This window comes from Hemicordylus capensis, chromosome 6 (genome assembly GCF_027244095.1).
Source record: "Hemicordylus capensis ecotype Gifberg chromosome 6, rHemCap1.1.pri, whole genome shotgun sequence".
NCBI classification, from domain to species: domain Eukaryota; kingdom Metazoa; phylum Chordata; class Lepidosauria; order Squamata; family Cordylidae; genus Hemicordylus; species Hemicordylus capensis.
Window position 1 is genome coordinate 137,117,063 of NC_069662.1, and position 18,347 is coordinate 137,135,409.

General features: G+C 45.8%; 1 protein-coding gene across 3 annotated transcripts in view; it reads right to left on the reverse strand.

Moving 5' to 3' along the window:
* Positions 1-8,839: 8,839 nt before the first annotated feature.
* ST8SIA6 (ST8 alpha-N-acetyl-neuraminide alpha-2,8-sialyltransferase 6) overlaps positions 8,840-18,347 on the reverse strand; it is a 79,284-nt gene continuing 69,776 nt past the window's right edge. For 2 of the 3 annotated variants that reach the window (XM_053258725.1, XM_053258724.1), the window contains exon 9: positions 9,128-14,683. The gene's annotated coding sequence lies outside the window, so the exon portion shown is untranslated. The other variant, XR_008309359.1, reaches the window with a different exon arrangement.

Consider the following 18,347-nt stretch of genomic DNA (forward strand, 5'->3'; position numbering starts at 1 on the left):
CCTTTACTGGTGCATTATAGGGTGAGACCAGGCAAGGCAGCAGTTTTAAGCACTGCCTTTGCAGGTTGCCCACTTCAATACAAACTGGACTTTCATTGAAGGTAAGTGCCCACCTTCAAAAATTGGATGAATTTTTCATCAGAATTGCTTCCAATGAAAAACCATCCAGTTGGGCTTGTATCGCCTTGGATCCAATTTTGTGGCCAGTGCAATGCACCACCTGGGGGTCAGGGTGGGGGAAGGGCTAGCCGGGTTAATTCATGTACAACAGTAGCTCAGGGAGCCACTCATTCCTGGGAAATATAGCTGAGTAGGGGCATCAGATGGCCTGGAAAGTATACTTTACTAAGCTGCCTGGGGATGTTATTGCAAGTGTTGCTAGACAAAAGGAATGCCAATTGCCAGTAAAGTGTGCCATCGAGTCAGTGTCTACTCCTGGCACCCACAGAGCCCTGAGGTTTTCTTTCATAGAATATAGGAGGGGTTTACCATTGCCATCTCCCGCACAGAACAAGATGATACCTTTCAGCATCTTTCCTATATCGCTGCTGCCCACCATAGGTGTTTCCCATAGTCTGCGGAACATTCCAGCAGGGATTCAAACCAGCAACCTCCGGATTGCTAGTGAAATCATTTCCCCATTGTGCCACAGAGCTTCCAGAAAAAGCTTTTGCAAAAGGGCATGTTAGCAGGGAGTGATGGTGCTGGACCAAACTGAGCAAGGCCTGAATGTCAGCGGAGTTTAGGCTTGGTTTGAAATCAGCTGGGTTATACTTACTTTGCCAACTTTTCTGAACTTGAGCAACATTGTGAGTTACATCACCCCTTTCCAAACTGTTAAACACGCTTTTCTCCACAGAGAATGGCTTGATACATTTGTGCAACATATTGGAAGGTGCCTGGGCCATTAATGATGTACAATTGTTTTCTTTAATGTCGTAGAGAAAAGTGAAAGTAAGTCCAACTCCTCCTACAAATATCTCTGTCATTTAATAAAGCGATTTACTCGGCACCTTCACTGCTGAAGAGCATATCCAGGAGGCCCTCATCTGCAGTTTTGCAGATACCCATATCTGCAGGTGGGTCTTAGATCCAATTTCTTTCTTTGCAGGTTAATAAATAGGCAAAATTCACTTACCTGTGGTTCCTGAGTGGCCAGAAATGGCTTCATTGTCATTTCCAGCTTATGTTACAGCATGGAGCCATTGTGTAGTTCTCTTGGCCTTCCTGCCCTGTGAACATTTGCAAAACAATCAGGATTTGGAGAGGCCTTGAGAACAAGGTACTGTGCTCTCGCTCGCTCTCAGCTTAAGGAACCTAACCCCTGGGTTCCCATGGGGTTACATTGCTTTATATGCAGTTTACATACTTGTGTGTTTAGGCAAGAACAGAAACCCTGCAAATAAAGAGGACCTCCTGTATTCCATGGTTATTGAAGTAATGTTGAAAATGTCTTAATTAATCTGGTGAAGTATTAATCAGGCAGCTTCCTGCCCAAACTAGCTTAGTCTAACATGTACACTGTATTAAAGTGAGGATACTCAATTATGTTGTTCATGAGCTCTGTCTACAGAGGTGCCACCATTTAGATGGCTAACTCCCTGTTGTGGGTTCCGGGTATTTTAAGGATGAGAGTGATAAACTAGAGCAGGTTAAGAGAAGGGTGACAAAGATTACAAGCAAGCGGATTCAGGCTACACATTAGGAAGAACTTCCTAGCTATTAGAGCTATTTGACAGTGGCACCATCTGCCTGCACAGTGCTGAGCTATCCTTTTGCTGGAGATCCTCAAACTGGAGGGGCATCTGTAAGGGTGGCTGTAGCACTTTTTGAGCAGAGAACTGGAAGTTCTCTAAAGCTAGCACAATTTACTCAAAACACAAAATGATTTAGGCAACAATAGCACAAGCCCATAGATCTGTCTTGCTGACTTCATAATGCTCAAGCGCCACTGAAGCTAACTGCCTGTTGACTGCCCTTGTTGGGTAATATTCAAAGGTAGGATTATTCTTCCCACCCAGATTTGAAAGTGGAGAGCTGGTCTTCTGAGTGATTAAGTGCCATCAAGTCTGTGTCGACAGTGACCACATAGATCGGTTCTCTGCAGGATGCTCTGTCTTCAGCTTGGCCTTTAAGGTCTCTCAGTGGTACATTCATTGCTGTAGTAATTGAGTCCCTCCATCTTGCTGCTGGTCGTCCTCTTCTTCTCTTGCCTTCGACTTTTCCCAGCATTATGGACTTCTCAAGGGAGCTGGGTCTTCTTGCATAATGTGTCCAAAGTATGATAGTTTGAGCCTGGTCATTTGTGGCTCGAGTGAAAATTCTGGATTGATTTGTCCTATTATCCATTTACTTATTCATTTCTGGCTGTCCATGGTATCCTCAAAAGTCTTCTCCAACACCACAGTTCAAAAGCATCAATGCTTTTTCTATCTTGCTTCTTCAAAGTCCAGCTTTTGCATCCATGGTGTGTCATGGGGCAAACCATTGTCTTGTGATAGCAAACATGAATTGTCCTCTTTGCTAATCAGGGTCCACCTTGGTTTGCATTTGAATGGAAGACGTGTGAGCACTGTAAGATATTCCTCCTCCAGGGATGGGGCTGGTCTGGGAAGAGCATCAGCATGCAGAAGGCCCCAAGTTCCCTCCCTGGCATCTCCAAGATAGGGCTGGGAGAGACTCCTGCCTGAAACCTCGGAGAAGCTGCTGCCAGTCTGTGCAGACAGTACTGAGCTTAATTGACCAATGGTCTGACTTGGTCTAAGGCTGCCTATGTTCCTATCTGATTTGAGAGGGCTGTAAGGAAAGATAAAAATGAATAATATAATTAGGATTGACATTGGATAAGAGATCTCAGCTGGAGGACTGGAGGAGTTGAATGTTCAATTAAATTTACCTGTGAGTAAAACTAATGGATCTAAAGCAAGCCACCTTTGTTTAGTACACCTTTCTGTGTGACAGAGAAAAGGAAATGAATGATTCCACAACCTCTTTAGTCCAGCTGAAGCTTTTTAATGGTTAACCAGTTAAATGTTGCATCTCTAAATATAATCCTAATGGAAGATCTGATGGTTATTTTCATATGTAGAGGCCTCATCATCTTCTGCACCAAGGTTGCCAGCTTTCAATCAGCCCTTAGATTCTACTATCAAATATGCAATAGTGATCCAGTATGGAAGCAGTCCTTTATGCCAGTTTAGCTGGCTGGAGATACTAATTTAACAGGGACCAGGGAAGAAGATTCTAATAATTAAGCTAGCCCAGGATGTGTGCAGCCGTCTCCCTGGTCGGTTTAGCTTCTGCTAATTTGTTCCTGCAGCTGAGTGCTTGTTTTTCTTACTGCTGCTTTGTCTGTGAAGCACAGGTTTGTCCCCAGTGACAATGGTGCCTGGATGACGGGAGACGGAGGTAATTCCCTCCCTGTAGACTTTTGTACTGTAGGGACCACACACTCATTCCTAGTTACATTTCCTGGAAGTTAAACCCAGCACTGTGTTAGAACTATGAATCAATATAATCATTTATTAGAGTACTGTGCTTTGTCCTGACCATTAAGCACTTGCACAAACAAATTTTCCAAAAGACAAATCAGTCACCCATATTAATGAGAGAGAAACATATGCTGAAAGATAGCTTATGAACAGGCAGCTGACCTGACACAATTCAAGAGGCTTGATACTTTTGTTGTTGTTTAGCAGTTTGAGACCAGTACTGTTCTTTTCTATTGCTTTGCCTTTGCAAATGATTGCAGTTTTAACCGTAAAAGTAGTTGCACTTTTTTCTTGACAGAAGGGGAGTTGCTAGGTGTTTAAAAGATCCGGGGCTCAGGCCCACCACCCGACTTTTGATGATTAAATTCCCATCATACCCCTGCTAATTAGGCATGTCTTTTAAAGATTCTAATATAATCATACAGCATCTATGAAGGTGGAAGCAGCCAAAAGAGCTGGTGAGGCTAGGAGCTTTCCCCTGCTCTGTGCAGATGCTGCCTCTGCTGCACTTCCTTTCTGGAAGAGATCATGGAGGAGGGAGGCAGCTGCTGAGATTCAGGGCTCTGAGCAATTCATTGAGGGCCTGGGCCATCTGCTAATGATGCCCCTGCTTGACAGAGCTCTGTGCCTTTTAAGAGCTTCATGGTTGGTAAGTACTTGAACAGCTGCAGCTCTTCTTGGTATGGTGATGGGAGACTGTCGGGGAAATGAGTGGCAATTCTACCCCGCATGAGCAATAAAAGAACCTGGAGATAGATGGTTACAGAAGCCCTTTTCAGAGGTTATGAGCACTCAGATGCTCACAGTTACAGCAGTGGGGAGGAGATTCCATCGCTCTGCTGTCAGTCCACTCTTCGCACTGGTGATCATGGCTAGGATGCTGCCGTTCTGAAGGGGCGGTGCAGTAAGCATGATTGTGGTGAATCCGTGCGCTGCAATCTAGATCCAGCCCGGACGCATCTCATGGATTTGCTGTGATCACTTACGGAGCTGCCCCCTTCAGACAAACGGCACTGTGATTTTTGTTGCAAGGGGGTGACGGACAGTGAGGTGGGGGAACTTTGTCCTCACTTTTGCCTGCTGTAACTATGAATTAATGAATTAATGAGAGAGTTGCTATAACCCTCTTCAGGCATTATTAAAATCATGGGTGCTCTATTCAGGTACATTGCTCATGGAAGGATGCTGGCAGGGGTGTAGCTATAACTGAGCAGATGGATTCAATGAACCCAGGGCCTCCAGCTCCCCCCCTTCCCTATTTTCTTGATTATCTTCATTATCTCCCTCACTCTGAGGGGCTACTGGGGAGAGGGGTGAACACGGGTCCCCTCTCCCCTAGCGACACCCCTGGATGCGGGCAAGGCCTGTCCCTTGCACTGGCGTGCTCTGTAGCCCCACTCGCCACAGATACAGTGCTGGTCTGTATAGACAAATGTTGTATTTGAGGACAGTTCTCAGTGCTTAAGAACACTGGGTGCTCAGTCCACCCAATCACAGAGATGCTCTTTCTCCCCACTGTAGCATTTGCCTCTACAGACCAACACTATATCCATGGACAGCACAGGTCGGGGAGGCAGCTATGAAGCTTATCAGTGCTGCTTGGCCCAGAGTGGGCTGGTGAGCTTCTGTGGATGCAGCACCTGGGCTCAGCTTCCAGTTGTAACCAGGATTTCACTCTCCAGCAGTTCTAGGCCTCATGTATCACCCTCCCCGCCCAGCAGAAGGCTAGCACACGCTGCCACCATTTTCTGAAAAATTATGGGAATGAGAGCACTTCTGTAAAATGAGTGAAATCTGAATATGGTGAGCCCCCAGTTGAAGGACTCAGATTTTGTCTGGTTCTGATAGAGCAGGAAAGGGGGATTCAGCATGTAATTAGCTTAACACACCACTAGGTGTTACTGTTCTAACAGTTATAGTACAGTAGGAGGCACACACAACCCTTTTCAACACAAGAGTAACGTAAATTTATTCTGAATCGATTCAAATGGACCAACGTTTTTCACTTTTATAAATCGTCGCATAAATCCAATAAAATTTCACTATTCACTTCAGCCAACCCAATCACATATGCTTTCACATCTTTACGGCCCGTCTTTAAAAGAGCAGAAGATTTTGTTTCCTGCATTTTCAACTTCTCCTGTTGCATTGGTGAGGATTTTCTCCTTTCTCTTTTGAGTTTGTAAGAAATTCCTTATTTGAAAGGACAGAAAGAAGGGAGTGCAGTCACAGGTGGATAAGGAAGAACAAGAGTGAGCCATGAAAGCATCCTGAAGAGAACCTGTTCAAAGTCTTGCATAAGCAAGAGCTTATGCCAGTGGAGGAGTCTCAACCTGGAGGCACTTGTCTCATTCGGCACTCTATTCCACTGATTTGGAAACAGCCCTTCCATGAATGGAAGAGGCTTTCCAGCAGGGGCACTGGTAGAATTGGACCTCCTGGGCACATGCCCCAGATCAATTGTTTAATGCCCTGATCCTCTGCATTCAGGGCTGTAGCTACCAGTATCCACTGAATACAGCCCCCCCCCCGACCCTGCCGCCCCTAACCCCCACCTTTTGCCTCCTGCTAAGAAATGGAAGGTGCACGTGCGGCCTGATGCCGAGTCTAGGAACATGTGTACCCTCTCTTTTGTAGACATCATGCAGTGGTAAAGGGTTCTATGGCTTCTCACCACACTTCTTAAGCATGTACAACTCTTTTGGGCCTACTCAGGAGGCCAGCTCAGGTTCCAGGAAGGGGCAGGGATCCTGGCTCCTACCCAACGCCTCCCTTTGCAGGCAGGCTTTTCCTGGTTCAACAGCTCTTTGAGCTCCTGTCTTGCTAGGCCTGAGAATGGACAACCAGTAGGTGAACCTCTGGTAGATCCAGCAGGGCTCTTCTTATGAAGACTATCCCATGAATGTACTTAACTTGATATAATATCGCAGCCAGCCCCTTTGGTAAAGAGACTGCAAGCACAGAAAGAAACATTGGACTTTCCATGAAAGGTTCTTTTTCACAGTTGAGGACCTATTTTTGAATTGGAAGACGTGGCTAGTTTCCTGCCTAGAAGGTGGCAAACTCCCAGTTCTGGGACTGTTGCAGAGAAGAAATAGGATGAAGAATCACACAAGCTCAAAAAATACTGGAGAGAGATACATAGGCAACAGAGTAGAATAGGGGAGAAGAAAACCACAAAGCTAGAACCCTGAAAGTCACCGCCACCCATAAAGGAAGACCCCAGTACCAGTGAAAATGGTGAAAAAAACATCCTTGGGTGGGTTGTTTGTTTATTTGTGTGCATCATGATCAGAAATAGCCCCGTCAAAGTGAGAAACCTCTGAGCCAGAGAGAGATAGTACTGGAATATTGGGATTGGCAGGGACCAAGCGAGAGGAAGGGCCAGGACAGGTAACAGCAGGGGGAAGAGACAGAGAACAAACTGGTATTTGGGGGGCAGGCATCTCAGAGGAGGAGGGTGGTGGTGACCTGGGCCTCTTCTTATGCTGCAGGGCCCTAGTTTGTGGTGGGCAAAGGCAGCTGCAGTTTGAGCAAAGAGCTGCAGTCTGACAATGAAATCTTGACCAGCCAGGGTACCTTACTTACAACCTCCTTAAGTAGAGTGCAAGGTCCAGCTGGCTCTGCCGGTTGAGCAGGCGGTGGCTCCAAGAACGGCTGGGCACAGAGTTGGTGTGCGCTCAGGTGAGAGCATCCGATCCGTCTGAAATGGCAAAGCTGGCTGGAATGGAGGAGGGAGCTGTGGCAGAGCTAGCTCCCCATTTCTTGGAGCCAATAATGGGCGTGAAGGTGACAGAAGCCATCAGGTTGGCAGTGGAAAGCAGCATGGCTGGCTCCTCCTAGGAGGGCAGCAGGGAGTTTGGTCCTTACATACCACCTGCAGGAGGCAGTGCTCACTCAAGCGGACTGTGCTTGCTGGCATCAGGCGTTTTCACATTTTCTTCAAGGCCTTTTTAGGTTTCTCCTGGGTGTCGCTATGAGCTGCCAGGTGATCGTGCACCAAGTGCTCCAGGCAGGGCAATGCTGAGCAGGGCTACCTGGAGGCCAAACCGGGCTCTTTGGTGCAAAGCCTGCCCCGGTCTCTGAGTGAGAGCCTTCCAATATGGAGGGTCCAGCATGGGGGCGTTCCATAGTACAAGGCTCTGTGTCTTGAGCACACACACCCAGCAATCAAACAAGGAGAAGGAAAACAAAAGTAAAAAAAAGATCCAGTCAGCCCACTCAGTGAATAAAAAATTGTTTTAGATTTAGTAAAACAATGCTTCCTTTTCACCTTGGCACAATGCTAAAGGCAGGAGAGTAAAGAAAAAAAAACAACCCACAGAAAGCTAGCCAAAAGGCAAAGGAAAATCAGGAGCTCCTTTGCAGACCTGTTTACTGGAGCAAGACAGGACCAGAACTGGGGGATTTACTGCCTTCTAGGCAAGAAGCTAGCCACGCCTTCCAGTTCAAAAATAGGTCATGTCTTCGGAGCATGCTCAGTGCACAACCCATGATAGAAGGATGACCTCTTCCAACTGTGGAAAAACACAGCTTATTATTTATTAACTTAGATTTAAGTTGCTATGCAGCATGGGGGAGCATGTGAATATTTGTATATGGATGGTGCTTAAACAAAAAGTGCAAGTTAGAAGTCCCGCTACAGGTGCAGAATCTGTCAGAGACTTCTCTGGATTTATGAGCCTCTGCTTCCAGGTTTCCTGATCACCCGAAACTGCTTTAATAAAGAACTGAGACTACTAATGCACACAACAAAGATAAAGGGGGGGAGGATCAAAGCAGATGCTCCCCTCACTTCTGCTTCTGTTTTACTAGGGTTGAGAGGATTAATTAATTAAGCCATGCAAATGAATATTTTCTGGCAGATTTTAATCAATGTCATCCTCTGTGAAAAGGGTATTCAGTGCTGATGGCTTGGTAAACAATTTATTTGCATCTCTTGATTCAGGAAGTGCGTAGGAGAATTTCCTCAAGATCATTTCACATTTCTGTGCTATTTGAACAAGAGAAAAAATTATATTGAATCAAATATTTTTAGACTACCACTTACACTGAGACACTGTAAAATTTATTCTAGCTTATTCCTTCAGTTAATCAAATAAAACCAGGATAATTAATTGACCAATGGCCTGATTTGCACATGCATCCAATATACACTCTGCTGGAATACGATGGTAGACATATTGCACAATGCTCTATGTGCATTCTAACAAAATGTGTGCACAGATGCTCAAGAGAGGCCTTGTGCAGTTGCCTAAAATTGTGCAGACACAGTTGTGTGATGGACAGCCATTATTTCCAATGGCCATCCATCACACAACTCCATCTGCACAATTTTGTGTGTTGGTGCAATAGTGCTATTGTGCAACTGTGTGCACATTTTAATAAGAAGGCACACAGACCGTTGTGCTGTATATGTCAGCTACTGGTTTTTGAGTCCCATCTTACTTACATTCCCTGGCATGCTGTGCCCTAGACAGATAGCTATGATACTCGCTGCTGATTCTGCTACTGGTGCAAGGATATTATGACTGCATTGCGAGAGCCAGCCATGTTCAGGATCAGGGTGTACAAACCTTTGTAGAGACAGGGTAATTATTCAACAGGGGGATGTACACATGATCTAATAGAAGACATGAATATAACAAGTTTTTTATTTTCAAATAAAAATTGCAAAAATATTCCAGTTCACATCTAATTGGCGCAACATCCAACACGCACATCATAACCATGAAAGCAAACAGTCTTTGGCACTGAGGCACTTCAATACAACGCATCAATGACATCGTCCAGCTGATGGCAAAACTCAACTTCATAGTCAAATTGAGATTAAAAAGCAGAAGGATGGCACTGTCCTTTCCCCAAAACGCCGCACAAGTTATTCATACATGAATATAGTCAGACGCTTAGCAATATTTGCAGACAGACAATAATATCACATTAAGATTTTGAAGCATCAAATGCTGAGAGTGGCCGTACACTTGAGAAACTTTTTGTTTGGAAATAACAGTAGCAGAATGTACTCTATTAGGAACATCCCAGTACAGGTACAGTTGTAGGAGTTCAGGGACTCCAGATAACTACTATAATTCTCAAGTATAAAAACCCCAAATGGCAACCCTCCTCTCAACACAGACTCACACGCACACTCCTTTCAGTAGACACTGAAACCAAATGAAAAGGACCCCCAAGTGTTATACTGGGCAGCTGCACACAGCCTCCAGCATGTAAGTAAGTAGGCAGGAACCAGAGGTTCCAGCGAGTGTGCACTCCTGCTGCATTCCAGTATTTCCTGCCATTTCTCTGTTGTCCAAACCCAGAAATGTCAGGTGGAGAATGTTGAAAAAGCATGGCAGATTGGCAAAAAAATAAAAATTAAAAAATCATTGGGGCAGTGGCTGCTGGTACAGGTGGGGCTATGGGGTGGAAAACAAGCCACAGCTGCAGCTTCTTCTCATGCTTCTTGCACTGCCCCAGCTGCCTTGCTCTCTCTCGCCTTGCAAGAGACACTCTTACCTGCAGTGTTAACCCGAAGTGCCCAGGCTGGTATTGGTTGAGCTGGGGATTGCAACCTCCAACCCAGCAAATACCAGTCCATATGCCTTGGGCCCCAGTCCCCACAGCCCCACTTGCACTCCCCACCATGGCTTTGGGGTTCGCCAGGACCCCCTCCCGTGTGCTGTGAATTTGGTTTGTCCTGGAATAGAAACACAAGAGTTACTAGAGTGGGGCGGCACACAGAAGTATGGTGATCCCATCAGCCGCCTTGCCTTGGGAAGGTAGGCTACAAATGGGTCTACTGAGCTCTTGGCAGGTTGCCACATATTTTATTTATTTATTTATTGTTAAATTTATACCCCGCCTTTCATTCATATGACTGGCACACTGTGTTCTGCTTGGGGGCTGAAAATAAGTCAAATCTTCATAAGCAGCCTGAAAGAGACCAGGAGAGCTGGTCTCATGGTAGCAAGCATGAATTGTCCCCATTGCTAAGCAGGGTCTGCTCTGGTTGCATTTGAATGGGAGACTACATGTGAGCAATGTAGGATATTCCCCTTAGGAGATGGGCTGCTCTGGGAAGAGCAGAAGGTTCCAAGTTCCCTCCCGGGCATCTCCAAGATGCCACCTTGGACTCCTGCCTGCAACTGTTGCTTGTCTAGGTAGACAATACTAAGCTGGATGGACCAATAGTCTGACTCAGTAGAAGGCAGCTTCCTATATTCCTAAATAATGCCATCCATGCTGATCTCTATGTAGGCATCTATGTAAGGCAAATCAACAACAAAAAAGTAGGGATGTGTGAACCGGTTCGATTTTGAACTGGTTTGCCATCGAACTGGGCCTGTTTGAAGGCTCATCCTCAAGCCAAACAGGGCCCAGTTTGGTTCAGCTTGGCTCCAAGTCAAGCTGAACACACCAGGCCGGTTTGGGGGTTTAAAAAAAGGTTTTTAAAAAATTGCATCTCAGGCATGCAAATTTAGGCCAGTGCGCATGTGCGACAGCTTTCAAAATAACCACCACAAGCAGGCAGAGGTCCGGAAAGGCCCATAAATGGGCCAAACTGTCCCAAAATGGTCCGGGGGGAGGCTGGCAGGGGAGGGGGAACCTTCTGAGATTCCTCCGCGGCTGCAGCAGCACCCCCGGAGGCCAGCATTACAACCTGGACCCGAACCAGCTCAAACACAAGCCAAACAGGGTTCTAGTTGGGGGTGCCAAAACCGATTCATGCCCGTTCCAGTTCAAGTCTGATCCAGACTCGAACCGAACCGGGCAAACCAGTTTTGTGCACACCCCGAAAAAAAGGAGTCCTCTTCAGCTTTTGTTTCCTAGAGTAAGAAAGTCAATCTGGAAAGTGATCTCCTTGGCTTCTGAGGCTATGTTCCTGCTTAGATTAATAGAATTCTACAAATGGTCTGAAAATGCTGCCATGGGACATATCTTAGTTTTTTAAAAATTAGATAACATTACGTAATTTATTTTCCCTTGGCTCATGTTAATAAAAGGAAATTTAATCAAGGCTTTTAAATAATTTAATTCTAATAGGCATTTTGATGAAATGAATATTAAGAATTTAAACTGAGGAGCCCAGATTTGAATCTCTTCTATACAACATAGATACAGAGAGATCTTTTAAAATATATCTCAATTCACATGTGTACAAGATAGAGTCTGGGACCGTGGCCCCTACTTCCCCTGCCTGTGGATTACTTCCCTGTAGTCCACCTGATATGGTGATTTTCTCCCAGTTGGTATTGTAGCCCACTTGGTGGAGGGATTATCTTAGGGGAGAGTCTGCAGGGAGACTTAGGTATGAGCGGGGAGCAGGGAAAGGATATGTAATCCTCACCCAGACAATCCCTTTGATCTTAAAATTAGACCCCTTCCATTGCTTACTACATGGGTAGAACAAATCTGGGTTTAAACACACAGAACTGACAATGCAATGCAGTGTTCTTGATAGTAAGGGCCAGGGTCAGTGGTGCCTCCCATCAACCCCAAGTGGGGCTCCTTAACTAATGGTTTACTGGTCCTCCTGTGTGAAGTTTCGGCCAAAGCTGAATACTTTGCACAGTCCCCGGGCACCATGTAGAGGCAACTGCTGTGCTGCACTCTACTCAGTGCTAGGGGGCTCCTTTCAAGGAAACGGAGCCCTCTTGAGCCTCTGCACCATCTTGGAAGGTGTGCACAGAATGCTGGGAAGTGTAGCTCTTCCCAGTGCTTTCCTCCTAGAGCTCTTAAGAGAGGGCTCTGTCTCTCTTAGAGGGCCCTTCCAGCACTGAGGAAAGTGCAGTACAGAAATGGCTCTCGCATTGAAGGTTCCTTGCCCCTGCTTGAAAAACAGTCCTCAGTGTAGTCTGAGGACTAAATTGCATGTGATGTCAAATTTGTCATGGACAGCTTACATGAGGAAGTGGGCTGGCAGTGGCCCTTTTATGTTGAAAGTCATGTGCACGGTCCTTTCCCCCCCAGTTTGGTCCAAATTTTGACCACATTTGGACCGGACCGCGGGTCAGCAAACTGGTTTGGTCAAACCTACTGGGCAGCTGGTTGGCTTGAGCCAACGAGATTGAACCAGTTCAACCCAGGCTCGATTGAGCACTCACCTGGCCTCCGCGCATGTGTGTCGGCCAGATGAGTGTTGGAGCCGCACATCACTGCTGGTGCGGGCTGCAGGCTGCTGCTCCAAATAGCTTTGGTACTGCTGGACTGCCAGTAAGGACCTCATTTACTTTTAAAGATGCCTCTCACCCCTCGTTTACTTCTAAAGATGCCTCACCACCCGGCACCATCCTCACTTGAGCCTGGCTCAAACCATGAAACCAGTTCACTTCCAAATGGGTTTGGCTCGGTTTGATCTCGGACCAGCCCCCTTTCCTGAAGGGCAGTCTGGTTCATGATCAAACCACCTCCCTGGTCCATGGCGGACTGGTTCGAGATCAAGCCGGTTCTGCACATCTCTACCCTCTGATCTGGCTCAGAACAGTGGCACACAGCAAGGGGGAATCACCATTTCCCCTGTGCTGTTTTTGTGCACTGAAGCAGCTATTTGCCCCAGGAACTATTTGGCCATTTAATTATCAGAGATGAATATAGTTACTTCAAGGGAGATTTTTTGATGGAAACACAGCCCAGGAAACCATTAACCCTATTTCCTATATGTGATGTTTTTGAGGAACGGGGCTACCTGCAGCTATATTTAAACATAACAGGGCCACTTCCTCATTTAAGCCCAGCTGTTCATGATGAGGTTAACTTCTGCTAAAGTGGACCAGATGTGGAACAAATGGTCATTCAAATCCTTTCTCCACTTTTAAAAGGAAGCCCTTGAGCATCATTTTAAAAAGGTTATTCAGAACACAGCATAATTTACATAGCAGGTGCTAAACTGTACCACTAGGCCAGGGTTGCACAACTTTGGCCTTCCAGTTGTTGCTGAACTACAACTTCCACCATCCCTATTGGCCAAGTCAGGGATGATGGGAGTTGTAGTCCAACATCTGAAGTTGTGTAGCCCTGCACTAGACTATACCACTTCAGAACGCAAGCGGGTTGAATATACAACCATGTAGAACTCTTTGCAGGCGATAAGTTGGCAATGCTATTGCACATATTGGCTCTAAGCAATTCTTCCACCAAGACCTCTTTATTATGCAAAAATAAAATACCACATGTTACCAGAGTTAAAACAAAACTTGTATGTGATCCTCCCTTGTCTTCCCTGCCTTACCTTGTAATTGCTAATTTGTTGCAGCTGGTATATTACTCCCTTTCTTCCCTGCCTACTGCTTATCTTGAGAGAAAGGAATTCAAGCTCTGTTGCGATACTTGATTTGGTAAGCAACTGATGATGATGTTTTTACACAGAAATCGGCTTTGTTTTAACTTGTAGCATCTGGTATTTTATATTTGCAGGCTAGTAAAACAAAAACAGGGGGCGGGGCAGTCACATAAAACCAAGCTACTAAGGAGGCCTGTGCAAAGATTTTTCAAAGCATCAAAGGCTAAACATTTGCACCTCACCCTTCACCCTGCATGGAAGCAGCTGCATCCTCTGCTTACCTCCTTGTAGAGTGGTCTGTCCACAATACCTGAGAGGGCCCTTAAAGGGGAAGTGAAGCTGTGGGAAACCACAATGACATTGTGAAAGCTGTGCAGGAAGGCATACAAGGAATACTGGGAAATGTAGTCCCTCCCAGTGCTTCCCTTTAAGGCCCCTCCCAGTGTTGTGCACAGACTGCTCTGCACAGAGGTAAGGCAAGTGGGAGATCTGCTTCTGCATGGAGCCGGGGCAAAGTCCAAAGTCATTGCAAGGGCTTACTACAAAAGCAGACAGTTTCCTACCATTTTAGATGCCATTACAAAACCAATAAATACTTTAAAATATATTGTAATAAATGTACGAGCAAGAACCTTACAAACAACACTGACAGCTATCATCCTGAGATTGTGCTTTGTTAACTATATTGAATATTTGGGGGTTTGAACATTTTGTTTATGTAAAAAAGCAGTTTACAAGAATCTAGTCACACACCTCACTATGTAAAAAGAAAAAAGACCGCCATCTTTAAGTGCAAAATACTTCTGAATTCTAATAGCACAGTTTAACGCTTACAGGTTGATATTTGAACAAGTCCAACACTGAACCACAGGGGTGCATACACATTCTCTTCTTGGCAATCGTCACTCTGAAACTGAAGCAAAGAAAGTGTGTCACTCCTATTTGCTTGCAAGCAAACTGTACAACCTACACAAAAGTTGGCATTCCCATGCCCTTAGGTTAAAAAGCCCAAATGAATAAATCAACTTGTATCAGCTTACTGACAAACAAAAAATTAGTCATGTCACTTTAGTTTTGTCTCAATTTAAAACCCACTGTTGCATCTCTGACATTTGGTAACTGAACTAATATAATTTAGTTTCATCCATTCTGACCACTTTAATTGAAATGTCTTTCCCCCCTCTTTTTTAAAATGGAAAAAAATGTGCTGTTTTGTCTTTTTGCAGTTCCAGGCCAAGCAGAGTCTCCACTTGGGCAGGGGTCTCAGAAGGACACAGACCTCAAACAATTCCAAAGGGAAGGGGGTCAGGAGTTCAGATAGTTCTGAGCAGGTTGCTCTATTCCTTAGCAACATAAGAGGAATGTTGCTCCAGCAACTAACGAGTTGACTGCTGGTTTGTGGTCTGGTAGAGTGGATTGGCCCCACCCCATCGCTGGGGAAGGCTTTGTTGTTTAAAGGAGCTTTACCCAGTTTTCTAAGTACTGTTTCTGGCAGTGTTGGGAAACATCTGCTTTAGGCTGGCAGGTCACTGAGAAGTTCTTCTGAGGACAGTACCAACTACTTCAACTTTTTTTGGAGACAAATTTGGATGATTTTCACCCCCTGGACCAGGCAACCTTAGTTTTGGATGGGGCTACTCTCCCTCTAAAAACCAGATCTGCAGCTTGGGAGTGTTTCTGGACCTTGCTTTGCCCCTGAATGGCCAGATTGCAGCTTTAGGAGGGCCAGACCGCAGCCTTTTTGGATAGGGAATGATTTTCCTATTCTATTTGCTATATAAATTGCTATTTTTTGTTTGTTTGTTGTTATTGAAAAGCACTGTGAAGAATTAATATGTATTAGCTTGGTCTACATAGTAAAGTTGGTGTTTGGTTTAGAGATGTGTGAACTGGCTCAAGGTTGAGCCAGTTTGCCATTGAACCGGGCCGGCTTGACCTCGAGCCAAGCCACCCCCCACCCCCGGGCTGGCTCTGAGCCAGCTCAGGAGTTCTAAGGTTAAAAAAAGGTATTTTTAAAGGACTCACTGCTGGATCTGGGGTGCTGCCGCAGTCATGGGGGGGTGTCTTTGCCATCTTCCCCTCCCTCTGGTGGCCTTCCCCCGCTCTTCAAAGGGCCATTTAGACCCATTTTGGGGGCAGTTCCAGCCCTTCCTCTGATGGCAGCTGCCATTTTGGAGGCTGCGTGCAGGTGCCCTGGCCACCAAGCCATGCAAATGACCAGGGTGCATGTGCGGCAGCCTCAAAATGGCCATCACTACCGGAGAAAGGGACGGGATGGTCCAAAAATGGGCTGAAATGACCCTTTGAAGAGTGGGGGAAGGTCGGCAGTGGGAGGTGGAGATGGAAGAGACCTCCCCACGGCAGCACCCCTGGTGAGTCCTTAAATATTTTTTTAATCTTAAAACCCTTGAACTGGCTTTAATTCGATCAAAGCCAGGGGTCTTTTGGCGGGGCACAAAACCGAACATGCCTGACTTAGTTCGAGTCCAGTTCGGACTCGAACTGGGCAAACTGGTTTTGTGTACACCCCTAGTTTGTTTATGTTAAAAGATTACCTCTATGTGCACAGAGGTGCTTATAGTGTAACCACTGAAGGTTCTGTTTACTTGGCTGGCTGGTTCTGTCTTTACCGGTTTATAGCAACCCTGCTCAATTTTGGCCCCCAGCTGTTTTTGGACTACAGTTCCCATAATCCCCAGCCACAGTGGCCAATAGCCAGGGATTATGGAAGTTGTAAGCCAACATCTGCAGGAAGGCCGAAGCTGAGCAGCCCTGGTTTACAGGCAGTAGTTTAGAGAAGCGTAGAGGCTTTGGTGGTATTCTGTACTGTCCAAACTCTCCACAGATAACCGAATGAATTAAAGCTGCGGATGATGTTGCCAACCAATTTAAAAGGTAACAGCTGGGCTAGGATTGGCTGGGCCGACCTGAACATTCCAGGAGTGGAATATAAATAGAGGGTCTGAACAGGCTTGGAGGAGGAGTTGGTTGGGGTGTCAGATGGAGAGTGCTGGAGAAAGAAGAGCTGAAGAGAAGAGGTAGCTAGAAAGGAGAGCAGCAGGCACTAAAGAGCTAGTCACTAGGAAGGCTGAGCAGCAGCAGCAGCAGCAGCAAGGTTGGCTCTGCCCAAGATACCTTCAAAGGTATCCCCTGCTAACTGGGCAAAGAGGCACCTTTTAATGTGGTGATTCTGTTTATTGAGCAGGGCGAGAGTAACTGGCCCTATCCACCCCAGCACAGTACCTCCAGTGACTGTTGCTGGTGTTTATCATGTTTCTTTTTAGATTGTGAGCCTTTGGGGGACAGGGATCCATCTTATTTATTTATTATTTCTCTGTGTAAACTGCACTGAGCCATTTTTGGAAGGGCAGTATAGAAATCGAATGAATGAATGAATGAGGAGCTGAAAGGGGAAGGGGGAAAGGTTCCTTTTGTTTGTTTGTTGGTTGGTTTAATTTTACAAAATAGCTCAGGCTTTACTTCGAGGCTTGTGCTATTGGAATGGAGAAAGGGAATCTCTGCCAGGGCTCTGGTAAAGATTAGAGCTAAGCCCAGCCCAATTAGGCAAATCCTTCTATCTCTTACGAATTAGTTGATTATTTTTAAACCATATAATTTCGAATCTCCTAGCTTTAGTACATTTTAACGATATCCTTAATACTTTGTTATTACCTCAGTGGTATTTATCTTCTCTATGCATGTTACCATGCCTATGCCAAAATGCTGACACAAGGGAGGAAATTCATGTTGAGATATGTAACAGCTGCAGCCTAGTTTACTAACCGCCTTGGGGTTATCTTTTTAACGAAAGGCGGTATATAAATGCAAAAATAAATAAATAAATAAATAAATAAATACTACGCATAGTTTGCATGTAATCTGCATGCAGCCAGAGGGGGCACTGTAGTTTCCTCTGTACTGGTTGGGCTAGCTAGGAGTTTCTATTCTCCTTCCTGTTCCTGTTCGTTCCTGTTCCAATGAGAATCACCAAGTTCTGTACTGACCTCTAAGCATTTGTCTCACAAGTAAAGTTGACTTAAACCTTGCACTGGTGTTTGTTCTGAAAACCAAGCGGACAGCTCACATTCTGCAACAATTCACAAGGGTGATTAGGAATCTGAGGGGAGGGGCACTCAGACTGATGGCAGTGGGAAGGCTGTAGAATAGACCTGCTCAACTTAGCTCCCCCAGCTGTTTTTGGACTACAACTCCCATAATCCCCAGCCACAGTGGCCAATAGCCAGGGATTATGGGAGTTGTAGGCCAACATCTGCAGGAGGGCCAAAGTTGAGCAGTCCTGTGGTAGAATGACCTACTGGGTATTGGTGGGGCACATCTTTACATGCAGTACTAGCCAGTAAGGCCTTTCCAGTGGAATGATGGGATATAATGTTTAAAAGGCAAACTTACCTGCCACCAGCATCCTAAGGGAACTGGCGGTGGCCAACCCAACATTCTGTGGGGATGCCAACTTGGCATTCTGCTGCTCAGCTGGTCTCTGCACGTGAACAACCGCCAGCTGATCAGTGGGGCACATTCCCTGCAGGATGCTGCAGTTCCCTTAGAATGCTGGGTGC